The 9159-nt window shown below is 38.2% G+C and overlaps 1 long non-coding RNA gene across 1 annotated transcript; it reads left to right on the plus strand.

Moving 5' to 3' along the window:
- The first annotated feature begins 1223 nt into the window (after positions 1 to 1223).
- On the plus strand, positions 1224 to 3677 carry LOC127506431 (uncharacterized). Its single transcript, XR_007927993.1, has 2 exons — positions 1224 to 1434; positions 2684 to 3677. It is a non-coding gene; the product is annotated as an uncharacterized LOC127506431 (long non-coding RNA).
- The last annotated feature ends 5482 nt before the right edge of the window (positions 3678 to 9159 follow it).

The raw sequence follows: 9159 nt of genomic DNA on the forward strand, positions 1-9159 counted from the left end.
TCCTGAATATCACAATCAAGATTATTTATGTAGATAAAAGGGAGAATAAAAGGGGCCCCAACACAGATCCTTGGGGAACACCTTTAACAATCTCCAATAGTCCAGATCATTTACCTTCATTAAGTTCTTCCACTTAAATAGTTTATAAACCAGAAAATAACATGATTCAATAAACCAACACTCTTTAATCTATGCAGCAATATTTCACGATCCACTGTGTCAAATAAATCAATAAAAAGGGAAGCGCATAATCATCTTTATCCACAGATTCCACAATATCATTTAAAACGTTCAGAGCGGCTGTTGTGGTACTATGTTCTTTTACGAAACTCTGATCGATTATTAGATAGGACTTTGTTTACATTCTGTCAGCTGTTCACTAATAAGACTTTCTAAAAAATTTTGATAGGACACAAAGCTTTGAAATTGGCCTGTAATCATCTAATATAGTGGGATCTCCCCCTTTTAATAAGGGAACAACAAAAGCTGATTTCCAAATTTCCGGAATAACACCAGTATCTAATGAAAGATTAAAAAGATAAGTTAAAGGGGGTGACTTATGAACATCAGAATTCTTAATATGTTCAAAACTGCACTCCTTTTTGAAGTGAAGTTCTGCATTAACAAAATCATAATTTGAGCATGTAAGATTAATAATTAAGCATTTGCTCTCTATCAGAAATGCTAGTAGAATCCATATTTAAACATGAAGGAAAATTAGAAGTTTTTTTGTTGCCCACTATTTATATTCTGCCAAAATTTAAGATTGAAAACATCATTTTATAGTACAATGTTTAATATTATATGCATGAAATTATATAGCTGCCATTACATTTTCGGAGCTGTCTCTCTGACATTCAGCATCAGAAATTTTGAAAATCTGTTTGCAAAACAAGAACATGATGGTTCAGTGTGGTTGAAGATCTCAAATGTTCCATCTTTCCCTCCATCTTGCTCATATTTCCTAATGAAACCATATAATGACGCTCCGTGTGGTTTGCTCTTGAGGATGTTCTGGGTGTTTGGGAGCAGGTTTGGCCATCTGTCAGCAGGACTGTAAGGTCTACGTCACTCTTTAGTCGTGATGACTGACATCATTCCCAGAGGACTGAGACGTGACGATGACCAGAGAGCACATGGCATCTGATGTGTGTGAGAGCAGCCAGAGAGATTAAAGTGAGTGTCTTCTGAAGAGGACCTCCTCTTAACTCAAATAACAGCACATTCACTCACACAAGTTCTCTAGTTCCCTAAAGAGTGCACAGCGACCTCACACATCAGAAGAATAGCAGCGATCGCACGGCCTGAAACAGCTCTGGCAGCTTCATCTGCTCACATGACGTCACTGGAAGAGCTTCTGCACACGCAGCATTTGATCCTTCCTCAACAGCTCGTCTTTGTTTCTGACCAGAAGAGCGAGTGCCAAGATTTAAGGTAAGATTTGTGCCGACAGTCCTGAGAGGTGAAACTTTTTATTAGTGGTGTTTGCTGGAAAGTGAAGCACACTATTACTATTCTGTGGGCTTATATTATATATATATATATATATATATATATATATAATTCTTAAGTTGTCCCGCACTGTTTGTCGTAAACCAATGAATGAGGTGTCAAATCATGCGGCTTATTGAGGAGAGGTGTGCTATGACTGGCTCCATGCTAACAACATGCTAATCATGTTAGCACCATGTTTAACATGTTAGCATTATGCTAGCAACATGCACATCATGTTAACATCTTACTTAGCATCATGCTAGCAAAATGCTAATTGTGTTAGCATCAAGCTAACAACATGCTAATCATGTTAGCATCTTGCTTAACATCATGCTAACTACATGCTAGTCATGTTATCATCATGCTAGCAACATGCTAATCATGTTTGCATCTTGCTTAACATCATGTTAACAGCATGATAATAGAGTTACCATCATAGTAACAACACATTAATCATGTTAACATCTTGCTTTGCATCATGCTGGCAACATGCTAGTCGTGTTAACAAACATGTTATCAACATGTTAATCAAATTCACATCTTGATTAACATCATGCTAGCAACATATTAATCGTGGTAGCATCTTAATAAACATGTTAATCATGTTATGCTAACAACATGCTAATCATGTTAGCAAAAAATTCATCATGTTAGCAACATGCAAATCATGTTAACATCTTACTTAACATCATGCTAATCATGTTAGCTTCATGCTAGCAACATGCTAATCATGTTAACAACATGTTAATCATGTTAGATCTTGTTTAACATGCTAGCAACATGCTAGTCATGTTATCATCATGCTAACAATATGCTAATTATGTTATCATCATGCTAACAACATGCTAATCATGTTAACATCTTGATTAGCATAATGCTAGCAAACATGCTAATTGTGTTAGCATCATGCTAATATTGCTACCATCATGCTAGCAAACATGCTAATCATGTTAGCATCATGCTACCAACACAGATGGGCCGAACTTTCTTGACTCGAGGCAGAGTAGTTGTGCATGGCAAGCACCACTCACATTTTCTTCAGAAAATGTACGAATCTAATTTTATTTGAAATTGCGTTCAAAATTCTTGGTGAACACATATGAGGAGGCCTGTGTCACTCTGAATGGGCCTGAGATCTCTCTCTCTCTCTCTCATGTAATATGAAGTGACGTGTTGATTATCCTTGTAGTCTCCCTGTTCCTCGACACAGAACACAGAATCCCGCCGGACCCTGATTCACCAGAGTGTGAGAACATATGAAGCTCATGGAATCAAGCTGCCCACCAACATTCAGGGAAATGCTATAAAAATGATTTATTCAGTGGATTAACCTGACAGATTCATCCAGCTGCCCAGCCAATAGACAAGCAGCGCTTCATCGTCACGGTAAAAGGAAGTGGAAATTACCTCCTCCTCCTTCACTGACCACAGTCATTCCATTACACGTGTTACACGGGAATAAACACAGGGACATTCAGTTCATGCCAGCTTGTGCTTTATGTGTACATGGAAACCTTCCGCTGCAGTCTGACTCTGAGCTGCTGGAAACCTTGATGTGTGTTTTATTGTTCACTTTCATACATTTCTATATTTCCCTGACATAAATAATTTATTAAACATTATTCATAAATTAATTAAATAAAAAAAGAAAAAAAGAAAAATATTAAAGGGTTAGTTCACCCAAAAATGAAAATAATGTTATTTATTACTCACCCTCATGTCGTTCCACACCCGTAAGACCTTCGTTCATCTTCAGAACACAAATTAAGATATTTTTGTTGAAATCCGATGGCTCAGTAAGGCCTGCATAGCCAGCAATGACATTTCCTCTTTCAAGATCCATTAATGTACTAAAAACATATTTAAATCAGTTCATGTGAGTACAGTGGTTCAATATTAATATTATAAAGCGACGAGAATATTTTTGGTGCGCCAAAAAAACAAAATAACGACTTATATAGTGATGGCTGATTTCAAAACACTGCTTCAGGAAGCTTCGGAGTGTTATGAATCTTTTGTGTCGAATCATGATTCGGATTGCGTGTCAAACCGCCAAACTGCTGAAATCACGTGACTTTGGCGCTCCGAACCACTGATTCGACACACTGATTAAGTCATTAATATAGTTGATATAAGTCGTTATTTTGTTTTTTTGGCGCACCAAAAATATTCTCGAAATATTCTTCGAAGAAAAATAATTAAAAAAAAATAAAATGTATTAAATAAACTTTTTTTTTTTTTTTTTAATCTTTTTAAAGGTTCTTGCCTTAATGTCCACTAAAGCGTCTTATTCAATTTGTTTGTCACGCTGGGGTTGCAGTATTCAAACGCACGACGAAGTTATCTTCAAGAACTTTTAATAGAGAAATCTGAGCAAGGAACAGGGGAAATCAACAGGAAAGCAAACCACAAACACCACATAACATAAACAAAGCTAGACAAAGAACAGACTGAAACTAAGGGCTTAAATACGAAGGGAACAGGGGAGCTAACAAGGCTAATTAAACAAACACAGCTAGTAAACAATAATTATAATTAAGGTGACCACTAAGGAGTGGCGGGAAACTGAACAAAGGAACCAATGAATATCAAACAGAGTTCAAACAAACAGACGTGACATTGTTGTTATTACTTGAAAATATTTCAAGACATGAATAATTGTTACATAAAAATTATATATACACACACACACACACACACAAGTAAATAAACAAATATTTACTTTTTAAAGATCCTTGCCTTAATTAATACACTGCTCAAAAAAATTAAAGGAGCACTTTTTAATCAGAGAATAGCATCAAGTCAGTTAAACTCGTGGGATATTGATCTGGTCAGTTCAGTAGCAGAGGGGTTGTTAATCAGTTTCAGCTGCTTTGTCGTTAATGAAATTAACAACAGGTGCACTAGATGGGCAACAATGAGACGACCCCCAAAACAGGAATGGTTTTACAGGTGGAGGCCACTGACATTTTTTCACCTACTCATCTTTTCTGACTGTTTTTCACTAGTTTTGCATTTGGCTAGGGTCAGTGTCACTACTGGTAGCATGAGGTGATATCTGGATCCTACAGAGGTTGCACAAGCAGTCCAACTCCTCGAGGATGGCACATCAATACGTGCCATTGCCAGAAGGTTTGCTGTGTCTCCCAGCACAGTCTCAAGAGCATGGAGGAGATTCCAGGAGACAGGCAGTTACTCTAGGAGAGCTGAACAGGGCCGTAGAAGGTCCTTAACCCATCAGCAGGACCGGTGTCTGCTCCTTTGTGCAAGGAGGAACAGGATGAATACTGAATGACCTCCAGCAGGACACTGGTGTGAATGTCTCTGACCAAACAATCAGAAACAGACTTCATGAGGGTGGCCTGAGGGCCCGATGTCCTCTAGTGGGCCCTGTGCTCACTGCCCGGCACCGTGGCGCTCGATTGGTATTTGCCATTGAACACCAGAATTGGCAGGTCCGACACTGGCGCCCTGTGCTTTTCAGATGAGAGCAGGTTCACCCTGAGCACACGTGACAGATGTGAACGGGTCTGGAGAAGCCGTGGAGAACATTATGCTGCCTGTAACACCGTTCAGCATGACCGGTTTGGTGGTAGGTCAGTGATGGTCTGGGGAGGCATATCCATGGAGGAACCCACAGACCTCTACAGGCTAGACCCATTGTCAGACCCTATGCTGGTGCAGTGGGTCCTGGGTTCCTCCTGGTGCACGACAATGCCCGGCCTCATGTGGCAAAAGTATGCAGGCAGTTCCTGAAGGATGAAGGAAGGCCTCCACGCTCGCCTGACCTAAATCCAATAGAACACCTCTGGGACATTATGTTTCGGTCCATCTGACGCCACCAGGTTGCACCTCAGCCTGTCCAGAAGCTCAGTGATGGTCCAGATCTGGGAGGAAATACCCCAGGACACCATCCGTCATCTCATCAGGAGCATGCCTCGACGTTGTCAGGCATGCATTCAAGCACGTGGGGGCCATACAAACTACTGAGTACCATTTTGAGTTGCTGCAATGAAATTTCATCAAAATGGACTAGCCTGCTGCATCATTTTTTCACTTTGATTTTCGGGGTGTCTTTGAATTCAGTCCTCTGTAGGATGATCATTTTCATTTCCATCAAACGATGTGGCATCCTTTCGTTCCAAACACATTACCCAGTCCATATCAGTATAGATATCCAGCTGGACCCAGGTGAAAAAAAAGTACACTTCTATAATGTACTTAAAGTGCTGTTTTCGCGCACTAATTTTGTACTTAATATACTAAAAATTCTTCTTTAGTACTTCTTAAGATAATCTTAAGAACATCTAAGTGTACTCAACTGTGCTATTTTGAGACACCATGAAATATGAACTAAAATGTGCTTTTAATGTACTGTCTTTGTATTAAAAAAATTTATTTAGTTACCACTTGTAGTACACTAAGTGCAAATTGTTCACTATTAAGGATGTTTTGCATATTAATAGTATCTGACCCCATTCACTACAGTGTTCAGAGCAGCAGAAGTGTTGTTTCTGTGTTTTCTCTCTCAACACCACATACAGTCACTCAGTGTGTTGATGAGCAAATCTACACCTCCATCATCATGACACCAGCAAACACAAGGGAAACAGACCTGATCAAACCCTAAGAAGGTTGGAGCTCTCGACAGACAATAAACCTCTTTCTTCTAAAGGTCAGCGCCTTTGTGTGGCACACTGGGTTTCATCCCAAAACAGAGCCGGATCCATCCCGGTCCCTGAAGAGTCTCAGCTGCGTCCTCTTCCCTTCTAAGAGAAGAAAGACTAACTTCAAAGGTGCAAGACATACATTTACACACATTTAGGCTTATTTGATGCACAGAATGCTTTGTGTTTGTAGTTTTACAGAAGAAAATGTGAGTTGTGTTAGCCTGTGAAGTCACCATCACAATAGTAAGGTGTTGTGGATGTTTTTGTGTGTTGCTATGTCATTTTAGGGATTTTTCTAGGCTTTTACAGTGGCTCTAGATACCATATGACTTCTATAAATGAAAATAAATAGGATTTTTGGATGTTTTATTGCCTACCAAGAAAAATTGTAACGCTTGCTTAGAGAAATAGAAAAATGTTTGTTGCACAAACAAGTTACATGTAATACTAGTAATAGAGACACTTGCCTTAAACACCAATAATAACTACTATAATGTTAGTTCATTCATTTGTCTCGGAGTAAAATGAAGATTAAAGATACCATCATATTTATGGTTGTTTGGTGAATTTTCACAGGTGAAATCCGGTCATTTAAATAGGAATAGAAAGTAGGAAATTTCACATGAGGGTTAAAGATTTCCACATGCAGATTTTGCAATTGGTTGAAGTTGGTGACGCAGATTCACCACATCATGATACATGTTTTACAGTACACTATGGAGATGTTTGTCTGTGAAATTTGGCGAATATGACCACACTTTAAGGCTGAATATCTGTGGATGTTTTAGAAGGGTTAGTTTGGCAATAGACCACCAGGCATGAAAACAAATGCCATCTGAGTCTATAGACAGACAACAAACAAACAAACACACACCAGGCATGTCGCCAAGGGGGGGCATTAGGGGGCGGTGCTCCCCCAGAAGACACAACGTGCCCCCAATCATATGGTCATTCAGCAAACTTACGTTTGAGAGCAAAAACCTTATTTCTGTGGATTTGGCCATTCATGTATTCCATAACGAAATCTACACACTAAAACACTAATCTCTACAACGGTAACTTTAAATAACACATTTTCTTCAGAAATATGAATTAGAAATTAGGCAGATTGTGTGTAAGGCTGGGCACAGACTTGAGACTAGTGTGAAATTTTCTCAGTCAAACCACTGCCTACCTGCTGCTGCTTCTGGAAACGCTACTGGCCTAGGATCAGTTTTCACCGTAATATTAGCATATTGGCGAAACATATTTGGCAAACGATCCAGTGCGTATCTGTTAGCGCTCTGAAGAACGACAAGGCTTATAACGTGTTTTTGCGGTTTTGAGCAATCACAAACATATCTGTTGATTTCTTGAACGCAGTGACCAATCAGAGGTGTTTAAGTTAGCGCTGAACGAAAACTCTGGCATTTTGAGCGGCGAGTGGATTCTGAGTTTTGCTCGCTGACAGATATCCCCTCATTATAACAATCATATCAATAAGAGATTCATTGTACAGTCAGTTTCATTTATTGTTACAGAACTTCCTGAGATCACGATGAACTAAGATAAGTGAGAATTTTAGTGATTATAAAGGGAGCACCCTTTGTGCGCTTTCTGCCAAATCCAGTGTCTGTAATCTGTTAAAATTAACAGTGGTTTGTGAACGTAGATGCTTTATTAACAAATAAATCATCAGCAGTGTTAGGGCTGCACACTTAATCAAATTTCTAATCGTGATTCCAATTACGGATGCCACAATTTCGAAATCGTTCAAAGGCACAATTACAAAAAAAAGTCCACTTACATTATTCTGCGTGTTTAAGTTTTTTTTTCTTTCTACGGGTTATCTTAAGGTTTTTTTTTTTGCATTATTTTAATTTTAGTATAACATTACACTGTAAAACATTTTCAGCTGTGAGTTAACTCAACTAATAAGTTAACTCAACTTGAAGATAATCTTTGTTTCAACTCACAAATAGTCAAGACAATGCATTATTTTAAGTTTAAATTTTAACGTAAAGTAATGCGTTGTCTTGACTATTTTTGAGTTGAGACATAGATTATCTTCAGGTTGAGTTAACTTATGTTTAGTTGAGTTAACTTACATTTTTAAGGCACCAGGTGAACTTACATTTCTAAGTTTAACCAGCTGAAAATGTTTTACAGTGAATACCATGCATATTTTTACTTTTTTTTTTATTTAAAGAAGAAACCAAACCAATGTATAGTTGACATTTGAGGCTTAATGCTATAGAAAAGCAATACAAGTTTTCCAGGTTGCCCCGCCCCCATCATCAGAGAAGAGAAGAGATGCTGCAAGAGGGAGGAGAAGATATTCTGATTAAAGATTACCATGAATTTAACACAATCATGATGATGTGCACCGATAAAACATACTGCAATATTTCCCAAAAAGAATTAAACATTTTAATAAACTCTTTCCCTGCCATTGACGGAATTTTCCGGCTTTCCATGTTTTCACTGTTATACGGTAGGGGGCGCTATTACACATCTTCTGAAAGAGTACAGAATCTCCGGATCAAAACACAGGAAAAAAAGAAGCGGAAACAAGCAATAAAAGCATCACTTAAGCACACTGTAATCTTTGGAGAAAAAATTTAATTTTCTCAGCTTTTTGTTCAAAATGTTGTTTTTTTTATGAAACTTACCAACATTCAAGTGCTGATAAAATGCATGTATGAATGCATGAATGAAAGCTAGAATAAAATGTTTTGTTTTTTGTTGTTGTTTTAAAAGTAGAGGCTCTGTTCTTTCTTTTGATATACTGCATGTTCAGATATTCATACAACAACTATTCTGGCAGCCATGAAAGTTTTGTGAAAATGATAAAAAACGCTGGCAGGGAAAGAGTTAAAGAGTTAAAAATGGCTTTAGTCATGTCACATTTGGCACACTTTGAGAAAGCTGACCACAATCGCAGAATTAATAGCAGTTGCAATGGAAACTATTAAGGGCTTAAACATTCTCAGATGGGAAGACTGGAACATGTCTA

The sequence above is a fragment of the Ctenopharyngodon idella genome, chromosome 23, assembly GCF_019924925.1.
Source record: "Ctenopharyngodon idella isolate HZGC_01 chromosome 23, HZGC01, whole genome shotgun sequence".
Classification (NCBI taxonomy): domain Eukaryota; kingdom Metazoa; phylum Chordata; class Actinopteri; order Cypriniformes; family Xenocyprididae; genus Ctenopharyngodon; species Ctenopharyngodon idella.